Consider the following 23,917-nt stretch of genomic DNA (forward strand, 5'->3'; position numbering starts at 1 on the left):
CTTCCTGTCCCGCTCGGTGGCACTGGTACCAGGCAATGGTGAGCACTTGGGAAGAGTCCTCTGCAATGATGACGTAAGAAACGTCCAAACCTGTAGAGTTTTCATAAGTTTGAGCCAAGCTGACGACATATGCCAGGGAGCAGGATCTCAAATGCTCTGGTGATAAACATTTTGCAGTCCCTTTATGCATTTGGAATTAAGGAGAGAATTTACAGAAGACTACGTGAAGGTGGGAGAAAGCAAAGTGGGATTGGACTGCAGGATACTTAAGACTATTTGCTCCTTGAGGGCAGTTATGTTTTAGAAGGAGGGCTCTGAAAAAAGGCATTTCAGAGGTGTGATCACCTAGATCAGCGGTTCTCAACCTGTGGGTCAAGACCCCTTTGGGGGTCGAACGACCCTTTCACGGGGGTCGCCTAAGACCATAGAAAAACACATATATAATTACATATTGTTTTTGTGATTAATCACTTTCTTTAATTATGTTCAATTTGTAACAATGAAATTGGGGTCACCACAACATGAGGAACTGTATTAAAGGGTCGCAGCATTAGGAAGGTGGAGAACCACTGACCTAGGTGCACAGAAACAATAGACAGGGCTTGCTTAAGGCAAGGATAAGCCTTTTACTAAAAAGTTATATGCCTGGGGAGTGACTATTCACCATGACCTGCCCGTTAGGAATTTATGATTTATTACAGCACCACTTATTCATCCACAGTGGTAACTCGGGTGGTTAAGACTATTGTATCCTAGCACCATTAGGCTAGGATATGGAGGGAATGGAGACACTGGGAGCAATGGAGTTAAATCGTCTCTCTTTGTTTTATCTTCTTCCCAAGTTTTTGCAAAAAGATAGTCATCCCCTGAGAGATGAACCAGGTCACTGGTTTTGTTAGTGAGGCCCTATCTAACTAACGCTCCTGAAAGCAAAACTAGCAGTCCCTCCCAAGGCCAGCAAGCCAGGCTAAGAAGCTTACAAGGCAGGGACTACTGGGGGAGAAATAATTGTTTAAGGAACAGTTGTTTCTAGGGAGGGAAATGGCATCCTGGCTTTGTTGGTACCACAGGGCATCAAAACCTTAGAAGACTTTAAAACCAGAATGAAAAGAATAAAGGGAATGGGATGGCATGGAAATGACAACAATGAGCTATAATGATGAAGTCATCTGCCCAGCCCATAACTGCCTTCCAGAGACGCCTGCATTCTGTTGGCTGCAAAAGTAGCATTATCTGAACATATGCCCTGCTCCCTGACCCCCACTAATTGACTCAAACTGAACAAATCAGATCCTCCCAGGAGTTTAGATGCTGTTGTCTCTTGACCTGGTTGGTCACTTGAATTGAAGAGATGTAATTTGGCAGCAGTGGGGTAGCCATCTTTTGTCCTGTTGATCGAGAGGCCTGAAACCATTTCTGTAGAGAGAAAAAGAGAGGAATGAACCGATCAGGTGAACAGAAACAGAGAGAGAGAGACCACATGGGGCCAGACTGTCTCCGAAGGACCCTGACCCAGGCTCCTAAGGGCATCTATGCTCAGAACTGGTCATATCCTTGGATTTTGCAACACCCATATATTCTGCATGGATGAGATAGAGGATTACATGGAAAGCAACCTCACAGAGTGATCTGATCATAAATTTCTAAGTGGGCACATCAGAGTAGGTAGTCACTCTCTAGATATGTAACTTTATATATATATACACGATTGATTTTTTACAGAGAGGAAGGGAGAGGGATAGAGAGTTAGAAACATCGATGAGAGAGAAACATTGATCAGCTGCCTCTTGCACGCCCCCCACTGGAGATGTGCCCACAACCAAGGTACATGCCCCTGACTGGAATCAAACCCGGGACCCCTGAGTCCGAAAGCCGACGCTCTATCCACTGAGCCAAACTGGTCAGGGCTATATGTAACTTTTTAGTAAAAGTTTATCTTTGCCTTAAGCAAGCCCTCTCCATTGTTTCTGTGCCTCTAGGTTAACACACTTTAAAAATAAGCCACAACCACCCAGCTGGTGTGGCTCAATGGTTGAACTTCGACCTATGAAGCAGGAAGTCATAGTAAGATTCTCAGTCAGGGCACATGCCCGGGTTGCAGGCTCCATCCACAGTAGGGGTTATGCAGGCGGCAGCCGATTCATGATTTTTTCTCATCATTGATGTTCCTATCTCTCTTCCCCCCTCTCCTTCCTTTCCAAAGTCAATAAAAATATATTTTAAAAAATTAAAATAAAAAATAAATAAATAAAATAAAAATTAAAAAATAAATTAAAAAAATTAAAATAAAGTAAGCCACAACCACCATCAAGAGGGCACACAATAGTGTTCAGTATCCTGCAATCCTATCTCTTTCCCACCTCCATGTAATCTTCCTTATGTTGCCTCCTTAATTTCAAAGCTAATATACGAGTGAGATTCTGTTACTTCAACTAAAGAACATTGACTAAAACAGAAGCATAGGAAGGTCCACAGGCCAAAGGAGGAACAGAAGGACAAAAACAAACATATCTTGGAAAACTCTTTTAAAAAGAGAAATGAGGGGGAAAGTATGCTTAGCAGATTTTATAACTATTTTAAAATAAAGTTTCATGTGGTCTCAGTACATGAATTCACAGACTGACCAATAAAACAAAATAAGAAATGAGCCTTTAGTGTATGATAAAGGTGACATCTCAGTGAGAAAAGGTGAGCTATTCAGAGACAGTGCTGGGCAGTTAATAGCATCTTGAAAAACCATAGTCAATTCTCATTAGCAGTAATTGTATTCTATAAAGATGCTGCAAACACTGACTAGTGAAGACTGAACCATTTTTACTAAGGAGAAATACAGGGTTAGGTTTCTGTACATCTCTGGTCACATTATCAACAACTGACCAACACATTCCTTGTTTTACGTGTGTTTCTGTGTAAAGACACCTTAATATACGTGGTTGACTCAATAACACTCACTTATGGCCAACAGCACTGTAACCCACGCCTGAACAAAGCTTATCTAACATATTTTCTCCAAAAGTACATCATAGCTTTCTTGTTCTGGAGAACATTAGACAGCATTTTAGCACCATACTTAGGGATCATTTTAAACAGCAAAATCACCAACAAACTGCATGGAAATGCAAAAAATGTGGTATTAAATAGGCCAAGAAAAGGACACTTGTTTATCGTACTAGAGCTGAAGCAAGGAAGCAGAACAAGCCCAGGACCAGACGGCTTCACAGGGGAGTTTTACCAAACATTCAAGGAAGAACTAAAACCTATCCTCCTCAGACTACTACAAAAAATTCAAGAGGAAGGAACACTTCCAAGCTCATTCTATGAAGCCAGCATCACCCTAATACCAAAACCAGGTAAAGACAACACAATGAAAGAGAATTACAGGCCAATATCCCTCATGAACATAGATGCCAAAATCCTCAACAAAATCTTAGCAAATCGGATCCAGCAGTACATCAGAAAGATCATACACCATGACCAAGTAGGATTTATCCCAGGGATGCAAGGATGGTACAATATCTGCAAATCAATAAACGTGATACATCACATAAACAAATTGAAAGAAAAAAACCACATGGTCATATCAATTGATGCAGAAAAAGCATTTGACAAAATCCAACACCCATTTTTGATAAAAACTCTCAGCAAGGCGGGAGTAGAAGGATCATACCTCAACATAATAAAAGCCATATATGACAGGCCCACAGCCAACATCATACTCAATTGACAAAAATTAACATCATTTCCCCTAAGAACAGGAACAAGACAGGGATGCCCACACTCACCACTCCTGTTCAACATAGTACTGGAAGTATTAGCCATTGCAATTAGGCAAGAAGAAGAAATAAAAGGCATCCAAATTGGAAAAGAGGAAGTAAAACTGTCCTTATTTGCAGACGACATGATATTATACATACAAAACCCTAGAGACTCCATCAAAAAGCTACTAGACTTAATACATGAATTTGGCAATGTAGCAGGATACAAAATTAACCCCAAGAAATCTGAGGCATTTCTATACACCAATAGTGAACTTTCAGAAAGAGAGATTATAAAAACAATCCCATTTACCATCGCACCAAAAAAATTAAGCTACCTAGGAATAAACTTAACTAAAGAGGAAAAAGACCTCTACTTAGAAAACTACAGGACGTTGAAAAAAGAGATAGAGGAAGACATAAACAGATGGAAGAACATACCGTGTTCATGGATTGGTAGAATCAACATCATTAAAATGTCCATACTACCCAAAGCAATCTATAAATTCAACGCACTTCCCATTAAAATACCAACGGCATACTTCACAGATCTAGAATGAACTCTCCAAAAATTCATCTGGGATAAAAAAAAAAAAAAAACCCGAATAGCTGCAGCAATCCTGAGAAAGAACAAAGTAGGTGGGATTTCAATACCAGATATCAAGATGTACTACAAAGCCACTGTTCTCAAAAGTGCCTGGTACTGGCACAAGAACAGGCATATAGATCAATGGAATAGAATAGAGAGCCCAGAAATCGGCCCGAACCAATATGCTCAATTAATATTTGACAAAGGAGGCAAGAACATACAATGGAGCCAAGATAGTCTCTTCAATAAATGGTGTTGGGAAAATTGGACAGATATATGCAAGAAAATGAAACTAGACCACCAACTTACACCATACACAAAAATAAACTCAAAATGGATAAAGGACTTAAATATACGACAGGAAGCCATAAAAATTCTAGAAGAATCTAAAGGCAACAAAATCTCAGACATATGCCGAAGCAATTTCTTCACTGATACAGCTCCTAGGGCACTTGAAACTAAAGAGAAAATGAACAAATGGGACTACATCAAAATAAAAAGCTTCTGCACAGCAAAAGAAACCATCAACAAAACAACGAGAAAACCCACTGCGTGGGAAAACATATGTGCCAATGTCATATCTGATAAGGGCCTAATCTCCAAAATTTATAGGGAACTCATACAACTTAACAAAAGGAAGATGAACAATCCAATCAAAAAATGGGCAAAGGACCTAAATAGACACCTTTCAAAAGAGGACATTCAGAAAGCCAAGAAACATATGAAAACGTGCTCAAAGTCACTAATCATCCGAGAGATGCAAATCAAAACAACAATGAGGTCCCATCTCACACCTGTCAGACTGGCTATCATCAACAAATCAACAAACGACAAGTGCTGGAGAGGATGTGGAGAAAAAGGAACACTCGTGCACTGCTGGTGGGAATGCAGACTGGTGCAGCCACTATGGAAGACAGTATGGAGTTTCCTCAAAACACTAAAAATGGAACTCCCATTTGACCCTGTGATCCCTCTTCTAGGAATATATCCCAAGAAACCAGAAACACCAATCAGAAAGGATATATGCACCCATATGTTCATAGCAGCACAATTCACCATAGCTAAGATCTGGAAACAGCCTAAGTGCCCATCAGTAGATGAATGGATTAGAAAACTGTGGTACATCTACACGATGGAATACTATGCTGCTGTAAAAAAGAAGGAACTCTTACCATTTGCAATGGCATGGATGGAACTGGAGAGCATTATGCTGAGTGAACTAAGCCAGTCAATAAAGGAAAAATACCACATGATCTCACTCATTCATGGATAATAGAGACCATTATAAACTTTTGAACAATAATAGATACAGAAGCAGAGCTGCCTCAAACAGATTGTCAAACTGCAGCGGGAAGGCCGGGGAGGGTTGGGGGGCAGGAGGGAGGGGGGTAAGAGATCAACCGAAGGACTTGTATGGATGCACATAAGCATAACCAATGGACATAAGACACTGGGGGGTAGGGGAGGCCAGGGGATTGTCAAGGGCGGGGGGAAAAAAGGTCACATATGTAATACCCTTTGTAATACTTTAAGCAATAAAAAAATAAAATAAAAAATATATCGAACAATATTAACTACAAAAAAAAAAAAGAAAGAAAGAAAGCAGAACAACCCCAGCTGGGAACAGGCATGTGTCAGGCAACTCAAATTTTCATCACTCCTGTATGTCTGCAAGTGACAGCAAAGACTCTGCAAGTATTGATTTGGGGTTACAAATAAATTTTAGCAAGTGGGTGAATTGCAAGTACAGAATCTGTGAATAATGAGAGAGACTGTAGTTAGATCCATATCTCATATTGTAAACTAGGATAAATCCCCAAAGGACCAAATCTTGAAATGTAAAGTAAAATAATCACCAAATAGTGGATAAAATAGAGGGGAATTTTCTTTATGACCTTGGAATGAAGAAGACCTTTCTAATTGAAACACAAACTTGAAAAGCCACAAGTAAAGATTGTTAAATGTGACTGCAGTAAAAACACAAAACAAAGACCTACAGCAAGACAAAAAAAGAACTACTATACCCAAAGTCAAATTTAACTTATTAAATAATCAAAATAGCACAAGATAAATGACAAATCAAGAAAATATAAGCAAGTCATAGGAAAGCAGGAGGCTAACCTTCCCACATTATAAAATGTCCTAGACACAGATAACAAAAACTAAACTCCAATAAAAAAATTAAAAATAATATGAAAAATTAAAAATTTAGAAACAACTCATAAAACAAGAAAAGATGCTCAACTTCATTTATAATAAAAGCAATGTACATTAAAGCTATACTTAGCTATTATTTCTCACCTATCAGACTAGCAAAAATACAAAGGACTTTGGAATGGTGTGATGTTGCTGCTTTAAGGGAACATGTATTTTCATATATTTCTATTGGGAGTTCTAATTGGCACAACCTGTATAGAGAACAAATTGCCAATCATTTTCAGAACTCAAGTGGATATAACCTTTGACCCAGGAATTTACTCTAGGAATTCATCCTATACTTAGGCACATGCAAAATGACTGTGATGTGCAGGATGGACAGGATTATTCACTTCAATGTTGGCATTAGCCAAAGATAAGAATGTCAATAACATAAGGGTAAAATATACGATGGTCATTAATACAGGTATAGTAATGAAAACTGCCACTATAAAACACATGAAAAATCTCTTTTTGGGTTAACACAAAAAGATCACCAAGGTATATTGTTAAGTGAAGAGCAAGATGCAGAAAAATATTTTTGGCCCCTGATGTGAAAGGGGGAAAGGAAAAAAAATAATTGTGTGCACTGGCTTTCATTTGCACAAAAGTTTAATGAAAAAAATTACTAAGAAACTAATAGTGGTTACCTATTGTGGGAACTGAGCAAATATAGGAATAAAGTAAGAAGGACATTGTTTTAGGATTCCTGATGTTTGATCCTTGGGAATGTATTTCATATTCAGAAAAAGAAATAGAAAATGTTACTTAAAATGGAAGCTGGAGTGACTGAATTGTAAGATGAAGGCACATTATCTTTTTATCAACACAAAACCAGAAAGACAATTAGAAACTTCAGGAAGAAAACAAACGAACAAAAACTCTATAAGAAAGTCCTGGTCCAAACTAGAAGCAAACTAAGATTCACCATGATTCTGTAAATGGTATGCTGTTTGCAAAGTGAATCCATTTAACCTCCATGCTTAGGGCAGTGTTAGTCAGAACCCATCTATTCTCTGGGCCCCAGATTCTTGAGCAGTCAATTCAGGTCAGTGGGTGCCGATTTAAATTCAGCCAACCTGTTATTTCCCTTGATGAAACTAAGATAAAAGGTAATCAAAAGGGAAGTTGTCATGACTAGAAAAACCACTACTTGGCCAACCATCATGTATTTTTGTAAAATTATGAAACTAACTATTAAAATGAAAACTAAATCTAACTTAATTTTTTTTCTTTAAAACTCACACACTTCTCTATCTAACATATAATAACCCAAAAATCCAACCTCACTTTGGTTTTCTACCAGTCCCACCAGACTGTGGGAAGACAAGGATGATTCAAAAAGTCCAATGCAGTACTATAACTCTCTTTATGAAAAGCTCCCTGGCCAACACCAACATTGTCTAGCTTCTCTTTGCAGTCAGACTGGGATAAGAGAAGAGTTGTGTGCCAGAGAATTCCATCTTATTATCTCTTGACTCTTCCTGGAGTTCCAAGAGTTGCCATCAGATTTGTTCTGCTCCACCCAGACAGCCTCTGGGAGTTCCCTAAGTACAGCGGGAGCCTTTGTTTGTGGGTACATGGATGTGATCATGACATTTCATCATGGAGTAGACTTCGAGCAGGGGTCAGCAAACTACAGCCCATGGGCCAAATATGGACCACTGCCCTTTTTGTAAATAAAATTTAATTGGAATACTGCCACACCCACTCATTTATGTATTGTTTATAGCTGCTTTCCTGCTATAACAGCAGAGCTGAGTAGTTGCAGCAAGAGAACATATGGCCTACAAAGCCAGAAATATTTACTGTTTAGCTCTTTACAGAAACATCTGCAGAACCCTGCTCAAGAGTGTCCAGGCCTGGCATCCAGCTGATTCCCACTGACAAAAGCAGACAGGCATGAGAGCACATACAGCCTGAATCACCACTAAAAGTCCTGCTTCGGAGATGTAGACGTAGATAAAATTACCAATATCATCATATACAAGTATATTTCTGTATATGTATGTATAGGTGTAACACACACACATATGTATATGTGTATGTATGTATAGTAGCATGCTCTTACTACAAAACAGCAGTAAGATCAGGAACAAGAAGTTCATTCAAAGAGACTATAATAATCTTAGCCTTACTCTTCTCCTAAGAATCCAATGTGTTCTACATACTAAGGGAAGCAGCAGGGTTTAATGGAAGGCGTAGACAATTAAAATCAGCTCTCTCACACTCTGGTTCCTGAGCTCCACTTTCCTTTTCTGGACCATGGAGATACTATTTCCTTTCTTAAAGGGAGGATCATGAGACACCACATGCCAAGTGCCCTGCACATAGTCAGCACCTAGTAAATGGTGATTATTAGTTTTACTATCCCTATCCTCATCTGACTGGATCCCACTCTTCTTCTTTTGCTTTTTTCATCCCACAGTCCGATTACCCAACCACCATTTCCTTTCATTACTGGCAATATCTTTATTAATACCCTTTCTCTTATGTGTATTTAGGTACTTATTTACTTATTTTAATTTTTATTGATTTCAGAGAGGAAGGGAGAGGGAGAGAGAGATAGAAACATTAATGATGAGAGAAAATTATTGATTGGCTGCCTTCTGCACGCTCCCCACTGGGGATTGAACCTGCAACCCGGGCATGTGCTCTAACCAGGAATCAACTGTGACCTCCTGGTTCATAGGTCGACGCTTAACCACTGAGCCACACTGGGCAGGCTAGGTAGTTATTTTTTAACTTCAAATTATTGAAGCCTCACTAAGTTGCCACTAACTAGTAATCAAAAAGAAAACATGTAATATATACACCCTTAAAGTTAACATGATAAGAAATAAATCCTAGTAATGAAGAGGAAACTGAAAATCAAAACAATTAATATGGGAACTGACTCTGAAGGTCCCGGCAGGAAGGAAGAGGTGCTAGTTTCAGTAATCTAGGGACTTGGATTTCAACAACCATGTGCCTTGCTCTGAACTGTTTTTGTCATACTGCTAATATGACTAGGTGAGCCTGGCTGGCGTGGCTCAGTGGTTGAGCATCGACCTATGAACTAGAAGGTCACAGTTCGATTCCCAGTCAGGGCGCATGCCCGAGTTGTGGGCTCCATCCGAGTGTGGGGCATGCAGAAGTCAGACAGTCAATGATATTCTCTCATCATTAATATGTCTATCTCTCTCTTCTTCTCCCTTCCTCTCTGAAATCAATTTAAAAATACATTTAAAAAAAGAATACATGGTAATATGATGTGGACACACACACTGGAATATTATTCAGCTATGAGAAAGAAGGAAATCCTGCCACTTGCAACAACATGTATAGACCCTGAGGGCATTATACTAAGTGAAACAAGCCAGACAGAGAAAGACAAATACTACCTGGTATCACTTATAAGTGCATCTTTTAAAAAAAGTGAAACTCATAGAAACAGAGAGTAGAAAAGTGGCTGCCAGAGGCTGGGGATGGGGAAAATAGGGAGAGGTTGGTGAAATGGTACATTCAACAATAAAATGAATAAAGTCTGAGGATCTAATGTAAAACATGGTTACTATAGTTGACAACACTGTATTATACAGAAACTACAGACGCAGTGCACGAATTCATGCATGGGTGGGGTCCCTCAGCCTGGCCAGAAAGCGGAGCTAATGTGGGCCATCTCGCCCAGTGCCCATCAGGCTAGTTGGGGCTGGCCAGGCGGGGGGAGGGACCCCGGGAGGTTGGCTGTGGTAGCGCACTGACCGCCAGGGGCGGTCAGTTGAGCGTCTGCCCCCTGGTGGCCAGTGCACATCATAGCAACCAGTCGAACAGTCATTCAGTCGACAGGTCGTAACAGTTGCTTAGGCTTTTATATATATACTAGAGGCCTGGTGCACAAAAATTTGTGCACTCGGGGGGGGGGGGGGTCCCTCAGCCCAGCCTGTGCCCTCTTGCAGTCTGGGACCCCTCGGGAGATAATGACCTGCTGGATTAGGCCGGCTCCTGGGTGGCAGAGGGCAGGCCCAATCCCTAGGTGCAGCCCCTGGTCAGGCTCAGAGCAGGGCTGATTGGGGGGTTGGGGCACCGCCCCCTGTCACACTCAAGGCAGGGTTGATGAGGAGGTTGCAGCACCATCCCCTGTCATGCACAGAGCAGGGCCAATCAGGGGGTTGGGGCGCTGCCCCCTGTCACTCACAGAGCAGGGCCCATCAGGGGGGTTGGGGCTCCATACCCTGTCACGCACAGAGCAGGGCCGATCAGGGGGTTGAGGAGCTCCCCCCTGTCACTCACAGAGTAGGGCTGATAGGGGAGTTGGGGCACCGCCCCCTGTCACACACAGAGCAGGGCAGATCAGGGGATTGGGGCGCTGCACCCTGTCACACTCAGGGCAGGGCTGATGGGGAGGTTATGGCTCTACCCTGTCACACACAGAGCAGGGCCAATCAGGAGGTTTGAGCGCCGCCACTGTCACACTCAGGGCAGGGCTGATGGGGAGGTTATGGCTCTACCCCGTCACACACAGAGCAGGGTCCGTGGGGGGGGGGGGGGGGAGTTGGGGTGCCGCACCCTGTCACACACAGAGCCGCAGGGCGATCAGGGGGTTGGGGAGCTCCCCCCTATCAGGCACAGAGCAGGGCTGATCAGGGGGTTGGGGCACCTTCCCCTGTCACAAACAGAGCAGGGTGGATACGGAGGTTGTGGCCCCGCTCCCTGTCACACACAGAGCCACAGGGCAATCAGGGGGTTTGGGCGCTGCCCCCTGTCATGCTGATCCCGGTGCTGGTAGGCCTCACGGCTCCGCTGATCCTGGTGCTGGGAGGCATATTACCCTTTTACTATATAGGATAGAGGCCTGGTGCACAGGTGGGGGCCAGCTGGTTTGCCCTGAAGGGTGTCCTGGATCAGGGTGGGGGTCCTGCTTGGGTGCCTGGCCAGCCTGGGTGAGGGGATGATGGCTGTTTGCAGCTGGTCACACCCCCTTCAGGGTGGGGGTCCTCACTGGGGTGCCTGGCCAGTCTGGGTGAGGGGCTGAGGGCTGTTTTCGGGCTGGTGGGTGACTGAAGCTCCCAACTGCTCCTTTTTTTCTTTTTTCTTTTTTATTCCGGGCCAGCTTTAGCTCTGAGGCTTGGCTCCAACTCTGAGGCCTCAGCTGCTGAAAGCAGGTATCTGGTTGGTTTGGGTTATATAATCGAAACACTGTTTCAACTACAGCTCTGAGATCCCAGCTGGCTGAAAGCAGGTTTCTGGGGTTTTGTTTAGCTTCTATATTTGTAACTATGTTTCAAATTGCAAGCTCAGAGGCCGGCAGCGGCAGGCGGGGAATGTTGGAGTCCTCCGTCACTGAAGCAAGCAAGCCTCATGTTCGCTTCAAGCTGCCTGGCTGCCGGCCGCCATCTTGGCTGGCAGTTAATTTGCATATCGCCCTGATTAGCCAATGGGAAGGGTAGCGGAGGTATGGCTAATTACCATGTTTCTCTTTTATTAGATAGGACTAGAGGCCCCGTGCATGAAATTCAAGTACAGGTAGGGTTCCTAGGCCTGGCCGGCAATCAGGGCTGATCTGTGGGGCAACTGGTGGGCGATCTGGGGGCCCCGCTGGCACCCGCCTTGGCTGGTCTGGAGCCACCCGCTTGCTGGCCCCACCCCCACCACTGGTCGCCTCCCTCTGTTGGGGAGGGAGGAGACCCCACTGGCACCCGCCTTGGATGGCCTGGGCCCTATGGACTGGGGGAAGCTCCTGCATTGAGTATCTGCCCCCTGGTGGTCAGTGTGCATCATAGCAACTGGTCATTCCGCCATTCGGTCAATTTTCATATTAGGCTTTTATTATATAGGATATAGATGTGCTGAGAGTAGAACTTAAATGTTCTCATATATGTATGTATATACAGGTGTGTGTGTGTGTGTGTGTGTGTGTGTGTGTGTGTGTGTGTTAATTAACTAGACGATGGGAATCCCTTCACAACATATATACATACATCAAGTAACCATAATGTACACTGTGAATATCTTACAATTTTATCAAATACTTCTCAATTAAACTGAGAAAAAAACCAACATGTAACATGTGGGGGAATAAAGATAATATGCCAGAAACAGGCAAGTATGAAGATAACAGACATCTTTAAAATGCTAAAAGAAAATAAACTGTCAGCCTAGAATTCTATATGCAGCAAAAATTTCATTCAAAAATGAAGGTAAAATATATTTCTTTTCAATACTCAAATGCTGAAAGAATTCACCACTAGCAGACCCACACTAACAGAAATATTAAAATCAGTCCTTAGACGAAAGTAAAAAGACATCAGATGAAAATATGGATCTACAAAAAAAAAAAAAAGAAGAAGAAGAACTACATTAAGGAAGAAAGGGCACTGTATATGGTAACTACATAGGCAAATATGTAAGATTTTTCTCTTATTATATAAATGCCTGTAAAGGTAATTGACTAAATAAAAGCAATAACTAGTTAATGTAAGTTTTTTTTAACATATGTAAAAGTAAAGCATATGACAATAGTATAAAATTTGGGTGGAAAGTAATGGAAGCAAACTATTGAAAAGTTCTTATACTATATACAAAGTGGTAGAATATCACTTGAAAGTAGAACATGGTAAGTTAAAGGTGCATATTATAAACTCTAACATAGGAGATAAAATGAAATCACAACATATATTCAATTAATCTGAAAGAATTTACAAAGAGAGAGAATAGGAAACAAAGAATAGATGAGACATATAGGAAATGTGCCCTTGACTGGAATCAAACCTGGGATCCTTCAGTCCGCAGGCCAATGCTCTATCTACTGAGCCAAACCAGGTAGGGCTTCACATAAGGTTGTTGTTGTTGTTTTTTAAAATTTCATTCAGAGTTATTAGCTGTAACCTGTGGAAAATATAGGCTGTAGTGGACTTACTCTATTTTGACTAGCACCGGACGTCACAAATAAATTTTAAAAATATAAATAAATAAGTTCTTCCCAGCTGACATGGCTCAGTGGTTGAGGGTCAACCTATGAACCAGGAGGTCACAGTTTGATTCCCGGTTAGGGTACATGCCTGGGTTGCGGGCTTGATCCCAGTAGGGGGTGTGCAGGAGGCAGCCGATCAATGATTCTCTCATCACTGATGTCTCTCTCTCTCTCTCTCTCTCTCTCTCTCTCTCTCTCTCTCTCTCTTCCTTCCTCTCTAAAATTAATAAAAATACATTTAAAAATAAGTTTTTAAGGCAGGCAAAGGTTTATCTTAGAGATTCAAGGAAAGTACGATATTGGTACAAAAGATTGATCAGCATAATCATTACATAAAGAAATCAAAGGAGAAAAACTATCATTTGTCAAGATGTTCAAGACTACAAAAATATTAAGAAGCCTAGCTGAGAGAGCCATCTTGATTATCTCTTAAGTCTCTGAATTCTAGTTGTATAAGATCAGCATTTCATTTGTCCTCTTAATTACATAAACCAGTATATTTCTCTTTTTTCCTTTAGCTAATTTGAGTTGGAATGCTGTCATTTTCAATACCTATGACCTAATCCAAGCATCAACAGAAAAACTATTTTTTTAAAAGTTATTCAATAATTTAATCACATACAAAATAAGTATCTTTAAAGTCAGTAGAGAACCTTCCTACATTGCTGGTGAGAACATAAAATAGCGTAGCCCCTTTGGAAAAACAATTTGGCAGTTCCTCAAAAGTTAAACATAAAATTACCATACAACCCAGCAATTCCACTCCTACCTATCTACTGAAGAGAAATAAAACCATATGTCCACAAGACTTAGAGCGAATGTTCATAGTAGCATTATTCATAATAGTCCAAAACTGAAACAATCTAAATGTCCATCACTGTTGAATGGATAGATCATAGATGAACCTTGAAAAACATTATGCCAAGTGAAAGAAAGCCAGACACAAGAGATGATATAGTGTATGATTCATTTATGTAAATTGTCCGGAAAATGTATAGAGACAGAAGGTAGGATAGTGAGAGTACCTGGGGCTGGAAATGAGAACTGGATTAACTCTAAATAGGGAAGAGAGATCTTATTAGATGAGGACAAATAAACCAAAATTAATTTATGGTGATAGTTGTACTACTCAGTAACATTACTCAAAATTATTGAAATGCACATTGGGTGAATTCTATGACACTGTAAAATTTATTTCAGTAAAGCTGCTAAAAATTAAAAATAAAACTAGTAAAGTTCTGATATATAAAAAATAACTAAGTAAAATATATGATAGAAGAAAACATCCTATCCACTATCATACAAAAGTATAAATTATCTAGGAATAATGGCACAATAAGTGTTTGGAACTTTTTGGAAGCCACAAAATTCTACTAAGGACATTAGATATTGAATGAATAGAGAGAGATACCTTGTTTTTTGAAAGTAAATTTTACCATCATAATATTTTTCTAATGTAAACCATAAATTAAATGTATTCACAATAAAAATCTCACAGGAATATTTTTAGAAGAAGGAACTTAAAAAAAATGATTCTTAACTTCATATGAAATTATAAACATGTGAAAATAGCCAGGAAAATCCTTATTTTAAAAAAAAAAGAACAAGAAATGGGAACATGTTCTACAATATGTTATTATCAAAGCTCCCATTCTCAAAACAGAAGAGTAGAACTTATAGATCTCTCCATGGAGCAGGAAAAAAGTTAGTAAATTAGCAAATAAATATGAAAATTTAATATATTATAAATCAAATGTCAAAGCAAAGGAAGAAAAGACGGAATATTCAATACATGGTGCTTGGACTGGTGTCAAGTCATTTGGAAAAGCATGAAGTGTGATTCTGACCTCACTTCAGATGCCAAAATAAAATCCAGATGGATGCTATTTTTATAATAGCTGAGTAGAGGAGACTTTTCTAAGCATTTCACAAAGATTGCTGTCTATAACGGAAAAGATGATACATTGGATTGCATTTTAGCTAATGGTATTTGAGAGCTCACTCGGTACCAGGCACTTTTCTAAGCATTTTACACTTAGTAACATAGTTAACCCCCACACAACAACCCTGTGATGTAGGTACTAGTAGCAGCCACCCCATAAACCGACCTATTTTATGCAAGTCCTCAGAGTCTTTCAGCATCACCTGTCTCCTGGACTCTTAGCCATCTGCTCAGCTTCACCCACCACCTCAGCCAAGGGCTTTATGCAGGCCCTTGTAGTTCTGCTGCCTTGGGCTGGGCAGACACTTACTGGAAGTCTATGGCTCCTCCCACAATCTCCAGACTCAGATGAAATGCCCTTCCATAGGGTTTGAGATCTAGCTGCCCAAAACTGCCCCAAAGTCTGATAATGCAATTCAGAAATGAGGGAAAGTTAACAACCTATGGGGCAAACAATGCTGACCCTCAAGAAAAGACAGGACGCTGGAGGATAAAATCCCTCACCCTATTCCTCCCTATTGACTCTTCTGAGATCCACGTTGTCATTCGGCCTATATGCAGGCATCTTACCTGGCTGAGTGATTCACCTGCTGAGCCACAAGATATGCCATGAGACAGGGGGAGGGGTAGTAAGATGCTAGCTTGCATTGCTTCCCATACCTCCCTGCCTCATTTCCCATTTCATTCATTTTTGTTACCCTCTCATATTAGTCTTGTCCCTGTCTCTGTTTATTAGGGAATCTAGAGCAAGACGTCCCTTTTTTCTTATGAGAAAAACTCACAGAGAGGTAAAATAACTTGCCAAAGATTGTCCAGCTAGTTATTCATGAAGCTTGGCTTTGAATCCAAGGAAATTCGTTAATCTTATACAGTATAACTACAAAACAACAAACTACAAAAAATGAGCAAATGTCATCCTTACTGTTGTTAAACTATGGAACAGTATTTGGGGATATGGAATAAGAGAAGACTACATACCATTACTATCTCTATTCAGAATCATACTAAAAATCCTAGACTATGCATTATGGCAAGGAAAATAAAAAAACAAAAGAAAAAGAATTACTCACAGGTGTTATTATTTTATCTGTAGAAAAAATTTAAACATAAAAATTATTAGAATTATTACTGAATACAAAGATAATATACAAACCTCAATTATATCTATAATAATAAAAGTATAATATGTTAATTAGACCAGATGTCCTTTTGGACAACCTTCCGGATGAAGCCAGGGCTGCGAGGGCAGAGGCAGCTGCCGCAGTGGGCGGGGGTCAAGGCAGAGGAGGCGGCCGCTACGGCAGCTGGGGGCTGAGGCAGAGGCAGCCACTGCCACAGCAGGAGCTGAGCCCCTTGCACAAATTTTGTGTATCAGGCCTCTAGTTTATTTATAAATATGTATAATTTATATGTATAAATACTTAAATATAATAACATTTATATTTTATATATTTATTATATAAATTCATATATTGCAACAAAACATAAATATTGCTTTAAAAGCATAAGAAATACTCAGGAATAAATCTTACAGCAAATGTGCAAGACAATCCAAAAACCATAAAACATATTGAGAGAAATTAATAAGGACAATTCCAAAATGGAAATACATATCCTATCAATGAATTATAAGACTCAATGTTATAATAATGTCATTGGGGTTTTTTTTTAGGGAAGGGGAGAGAGAAACATCAATGTGAAAGAGAGAGACACATTGATTGGTTGCCTCCTGCACAAGCCCTGACAAGGGCTGGGGATCGAGCCTGCAACCAAGGTACATGTCCTTGACCAAAATCAAACCTGGGACCCTTCAGTTCACAGGCTGACACTCTATTCACTGAGCCAAACCAGCCAGTGCATATACGGTCATTTCTTTTTAAATTATCTATAGATTCAATTCAATCTTAAAGTACCAGCAATTTTTTGTTTGGGAGGGGTGTGTGTGCATGCGTGTGTGTGTGTTTTGTTTTGTTTTTTGTGCGTGTGTGTGTGTGTGTGAGATAAATGTATGTAAAGGGTCAAGAATAACCAAAATACCCTGGCAGAAGAACAAATGGAGAACTTGCTCTAACAGATGGTAAGCTACAGGAAATTCAATACAGAGTTGACACAAAGGTTGACAAATAATGAAAGAGAATAGAACCCAATATGAAACTCACTCATAAGGAAATAGGCCATAAATAAAAATCACACTATGGGACCCTTCACACTATGCCTAAAATTAATTCTAAGTAGATTAAAGATGAAATGAGAAAGATAAAACTATAGAAATAACCATAGAGGAAAAAGGTAGATAAGTTTGACTTCATTAAAACTTCAGTTAATCAAAGGAACCATAAAGAGAGGGGAAAAACAAGCCAAAAATCAGGAGAAGCTATTTGTGACATGTATAACTGGCAAGGTTATAGTACTTAGAATACTATATTTTTTGTTTCTAAAGCACACAGTTTTACACATTTTACCATCATGGGTATTTGAGTGCATATCAGGATCAATGACAAGTTATAACTGATAATGTTCTTTTTTCTGAATGAACAAAATAGTAGTGCATTTTAAGATCAATAGCATCTTAGAATAGGAGTGGATATCATGGTCTCTAGTCCTGGGCCAGGCAGGCAATCATCTCACCTGACTGAGCAGGACTGAGGTGAGCTCTCCTCTCCCTGTGACTTTTGGGTCAGATGCACTCATTAGTGCTTTTGTCAGAGCCTGAAGGACCACATCCTTTGCCCTGCCGCTTTCTCTGTCACTATCCCATCGCTATCTATTGCACTGTTCCCAGAACGCTATCATTTCTACCAGAGTGAGAGTCCAAGATTGTCTTTACCAACAGTACAACTGGAAGAAATTACTTCTTCGACTTTGGCGTATGATCTTCTCCTCAGCTTTCAGTGTTTGTCTTTTTGCCTATTTTCATGGATACTGTAATGGGAGAATATCAGATGATATACTGGGCCCTGCTAATCTGCTACCATAACAACAACAATAAAGGCTGGCATTTGTTGAGTGTTTATTATGCGCCAGGCAACAACAATACTTTATTATAGGTGTTGGAGGCAACCTCCCTTCCTCTGACTTCCTGTTTTCATGTGGAAGGATCTCCATGAGTGTAAAACCCTTGGCCTCTTGCTCACCCCCTCATTCTCTCTGGGGAGGGTCACTCACTTCATTGGTTGGTGGGGAAGAAGAAACTAGATGTGCTTGGCTCAGCCATAGCTAGAACCACTCCTTGACTTTGGTCTGCTCGCCGAGTCTCACAGTAAGCACCGTGGAGCAGATCTGCCCCAGGAGACAGGCGTGTGGTTTCTATTTCTGCCTGCGCCCAGTGAGAATGTTAATGTTGGGGTACAAGAATAGGAAGCCATCATTTCCAAGTATTTAAGCTTTCTAATACAGTTTTACTAGTAAAGTGACATTTCGATATCCATCTGCCCAATTTCTGCCCTTTCAATTAGTTCAAACTTATATGAGGAAGTTGGGAAAATTATTTGTTGATCCTTCAAAATCCCCAAAGGAGGTATCATGAGTGTCTCCAGTTCAAAGGGAGTCAACAGCTTACCCAAGTTCTGCCTAGCTCTAGGACAACAAAAACTTCATCATGATGCCAAGCGAATCCCTGCAACTCCACTGCTCCTCACGGAAGATCTTCACAAAACCTCATCACACCTGTAAGTCTCAGTGAGGGCACCGTCTGAGGAAAACCCACCCTATCCTTCAAGCCTCTTCTGTGGAGCCGTTCCCAATTCTGAACAGAGCTGGCGAGTCCAGCCTCTGTGCTCTCTGTACAACCTTATGTTGGAGAGTGAAGGTTCATTCAGTTTCTGATTTATTCATCCATTCATCTCTCTAACCTTAGTATCTAGCCTGAGTAGGTGCTAGTTCCATTTTTGTTAAATTATATTCATGGAAACAGATTAACATGTAACAAATTCTCCAATGCAACCACTGTAAGCACAAGATCAACACAGATTCCAGGGTGGATTTAATTGCACTCTAGTGTTATTTATGCTACAGGGCTTCCCTTTGTCCCATTTAGTTTTGGGAGAGGTTATTCTTGTTTTCTTTTTGTTTGTTTGTTTGTTTAAGTTCCTTCTTTTCTTGCCCTTAGAAGTTGTGCTGGGAGGCAGTAAATTAGGGGTATATATGATGTCCATTAGCATTGCTTTGCAGTGGTTCTCAACCTTGGCTGCACCCCACCCCATAACAAAGAAACAGAATTTACGGAGGATGAGGCCCAGAAATTAGGATTTTAAAAAGACTCCCAGGTGATTCTAATGTGCAGCCAAGGTTGAGAACCACTGCTTTATTGCATCTGGTTTAATCTCATCCTGGATTGCTACAAGCAACCAAAATAATTACAAGATTAACATAACATGACATCAATAAGCACCTATTGTGAGCCACATGATTTACACATATTAACTCTAACCATCAAAAGAAGCTTGTGAGATAAGTATTATTATCTCCATTTTACAAATGAGGAAACCAAGGCTATGCAAGATGAAGCTGTTAGCCCACTGCCCACACCAGTAAGTGGCGGAGCAGAAATGGAATCGGGGCTGCTGGCTCCAGAGCGGGGTCTCTTTCGTTTATTCAGTGCCCTCTGGAACATATAGCAGCTGTTGTGACGATTAGAAAAGATAATGGGTGGGAAAGTGCTAGGAAAACTCCATGGAGAACTAAGCATGCAAGAGATTATGAAGACTCGTTGAGAGCTTTGGCAAGGGCACTGTGATAATGGCCCTGGGGAGGGGGAACAAATTGATCTGGCTGGAGTTGAGGGACATTTCCTGTTATGGAATTGCTCTGAATGCAATATTTCTGAAACAGTGGAGATGCAGACCCTCTTTCTTTGTGAAACAGTTCTCATCTCTGGGAACAAAGACAGAAGAGGTTCGTTTGGTTTAAACCAGTTATTTTCTTTCAAGACAAAGGAAACGGCGGGGGAGGAGTGGCAATGTTGTCCACTTGCTGTTGGATTCTAGGCATTGATTGATTCCGGACCCTACTCAGAGTGAGAGCAGTAACTTACAACACATGCTAAACGTTTTTCCACTTAAAATGCATTTCAATAATACAATAGGTCTGCATGTTTATTCTGAAATACAGCACAACAGAACGCACAGATTGTTACATATGTTCTGAATGTTTCACCAGACTCCAGAGGCAGAGAAAGGCCTTTGTTCTCTCCTTCACCCAGCAAACATTTATCGAATGATTTCTATATGTCAGGCATTATGCTAGCCACTGAAGAACAAGAGAGGGTCCCTGTTGTCAAAAAACTAAGACTAGAGTAGGAGAGACAGACCTATAATCTAATTTTTAAACATTATGTAAGAGCAATAATAGGAGTACATGCAAGATAAAAAAAAAAAAAAAGTTGAATAATACGAATGTACTAGAGGCCCAGTGCACAAATTCGTGCACAGGTGGGGTCCCTCTGGGTAGCCTGTGGGGATTGGGCCAAAACTCACAGTCTAATGCCACCTGCAGCTCCTACCTGCCACTTGCACTCATCCCGGCCCCACTACACATGCCATAGGCTGGTGCCCAATCAGTCCTGATCAAGAGAGGCTCAGGCTGCCACAGCCAGCTGTGAGCCCTGAGTCTGATGCCCTCCCAAGGGGAGTAGCCTGTGGGATTGGGCTGAAATCAGCTCTCTGACATCCCTCAAGGGGTCCCGATTGCAAGAGGGTGCAGGCCAGGTGCTTGGGACCCCACAGGTGCACGATGAGGGGGCCACAAGGGGGGGCTCCAGGGCGTGTCCAGCCCATCTCACTCAGTCCCTATCGGCTGGACCCCAGCAGCAAGTTAACCTACTAGTCAGAGTGCCTGCCCCCTGATGGTCAGTACACGTCATAGCTAGCAATAGAGCGGGGAATCAAACTGGTGACCTTCTGGTACATGGGATGACACTCAATCAACTGAGCCACACCAGCCAAGGCTAAAAATTATTTTTTAAAAATTGAATGAGAGCAATTCTTTCCGCCAGTGGAGACTCCTTCTAAGAAGAGATGATAATGTCTGAGCTGACTTTTGATGACCAAATAGAAATATTAAGCCCAACCCCTACTGTGTGCACTGTTCTTCACTCTCCATCTATAACTGGTGCTTAGAAACACAAAAAAATATTAGTTGTTATTTAAATAACTATTCATTAAGTACCTGATATATGTAGAACACTGTTAATATTTATGCAGGATGCAAAGAAAAATAAGAAATAGTTCTATCAACCAAATATATCAAAACAGATTATATATTAGAATAGGCCAAATGTAAACTCTGCATCAACAGGCAAAGAATGGGGGTCAATGATCTAGTCTCCCACCTTAAGGAGCTAGAAAAAGGAAAGTAAATTAAACCAAGTTATGTAGAAGGAGAAAAATAGTAAAACCAAGAGCAGAATGCAATAAAATGAAAAACAGATAAACAGTAGAAAAAAACAATCTAAGTAAAAACTATTGATATGATGAATAGCATGAAAAAAACTCAAGTTAGACATTTCAAGAATAAAAGAGAGTAGTCACAAAGTGCCAAATCAGGAATGAAAAGGGAAACATCATTATAGATATTGCAGATACTAAAAGGACAATAAGGAAATACTATGAGTAACATAATGTCAACAAATTTGACAACTTAGATGAAATGAACAAATTCCCTAAAAGAATATAACTTACCAAAATTGACTCAAGAAGAAATAGAAAATCTGAACAGACCTTATTTTATTAAATAAAGTGAATTTGTAATTAAGCACTGCTATAGACTGAATGTTTGTTCTCCAATTCATAAGTTAAAGCCTGATCTCAATGTGATGGTATTTGAAGGAGGGGCCTTTGGGAGGTTACTGGGTCATGAGGGTGAAGTCCTCACGAATGACATTAGTGCCCTGAAAGGGGACTGAAGAGACCAGAGTTCTCCTTTTCTGCCATGTGAGGACAAAGCAAAGACGGTCAGCTATGAACCAGGAAGCAGACCCTCACCAGACACCAAATCTGTCACCACCTTGATCTTGGATTTCCCAGCCTTCAAAACTGTGAAAAATAAACATTGGTTGTGTAAGTCATCCAGTTTATGGTATTTTTATTATAGCAGATGCACAGTATAAAATAAACACATTCATACAAAGAAATCTCTGTGGCTAGATGGCTTCCTTGGTCAATTCTACATTCAACACTCAAATATTTCAAGAAGGAATAATACAAATTCTATACAAGCTCTTCAAAAAATAGAAAATCAGGCCAGCATTCTGTTACCAAAACCTGACAAAGAAGTTACAAGAAAAGAAAACTACAGACCGCTATCCTTTATGAACCTGGATACAAAATCCTTCAAAACCAACTAGTGCCCAGCCTGCGTGGCTCAGTGGTTGAGCATTGACTTATGAACCAGGAGGTCATGGCATATGCCTGGTCAGAGCACATGCCCAAGTTGCAGGCTTGATCCCTGGTGGAGGTTGTGCAGGAGGCAGCCAATCAATGATTCTGTCGCATCATTGATGTTTCTATCTCTCCCTCTCTCTTCCTCTCTGAAATCAATAAAAATATATTTTAAAAAAGAAAACCAATTAGCAAATTATATCCAGGAATATTTTTAAAGGATAGCAAATTATAATCAATAGGGTTTATTCCTGGATTTCAAGCTTGGCTTTATATTTGTAAGTCAATTGATATAATTTATCATATTAAAAGACTGTGGTGCATTTGAATAGATATAAGGAGAGTATCTGACAAACTTCAACATCCATTGATGATAAAAGTTCTTAGAGACTAGGCATAGAAGAGAACTTCTTCAGCCTGATTAACAACAGTATCTATATTTTAAAGAAAAAAAAACCCACCTACACAGTATCTAACAGTATTCTTAAAGGTGAAAGATTGGATATATTCCCCCATAAAATTCAGAACAAGGGAACATTATAGTAGAGGTTGTAGACAATGCAAAAAAGGAGAGGAAGGGGAAAGTAAGGGCATATAGTTTGGAAAGAAAGATGGAAAACTGGAGAACCAAGACGGCGGCATAGGTTAACGCCGGAGTTTGCTGCTTTGAACAACTACTTTAAAAGTGAAACCAAAAAACGGAAGGGACATCACCCAGAACCACAGGAACGCTGGCTGAGTGGAAGTCCTACTACTAGGAGGAAAGAGAAACGCATACGGACACTCAGAGGAGGCGCAGTGCTGAAGTCAAATTCTGAGGTGCGGAGTGCGCGAGCGGGCTGGTGGCGGAGGGCGCGGTTGGCGTTTTCAATCGGGAGGGAGTCGCAGACTCTGAGCTCCGGATCCGGGCGAGTCTTTAGGGACCCAGACTCAAACGGGAGAAGCGGGACTGTCTGGCTTCGGTCAGAGTGAGTGCAGCTTTCTCTCTGAGCTTTGCAGCGGGTGCTGGGACTCAGAGAGGCAGAGCCCCTGGGGACAGGACTGAGAGCCACCATAACTGCTCTCTCCAGCCCACCCTGTTGATCCTGTGCGACCCGCCCCGCCCAA

The 23,917-nt window shown here is 40.9% G+C and overlaps 1 long non-coding RNA gene across 1 annotated transcript in view; it reads right to left on the reverse strand.

Moving 5' to 3' along the window:
- Positions 1-531: 531 nt before the first annotated feature.
- Positions 532-23,917, reverse strand: part of LOC118664843 — a 79,936-nt gene continuing 56,550 nt past the window's right edge. The window contains exon 5 of the long non-coding RNA XR_004970425.1: positions 532-1,416. This is a non-coding gene — a long non-coding RNA (uncharacterized LOC118664843). The remainder of the gene's footprint in view (positions 1,417-23,917) is intronic.

Source organism: Myotis myotis, unplaced genomic scaffold, assembly GCF_014108235.1.
Source record: "Myotis myotis isolate mMyoMyo1 unplaced genomic scaffold, mMyoMyo1.p scaffold_m19_p_10, whole genome shotgun sequence".
Classification (NCBI taxonomy): domain Eukaryota; kingdom Metazoa; phylum Chordata; class Mammalia; order Chiroptera; family Vespertilionidae; genus Myotis; species Myotis myotis.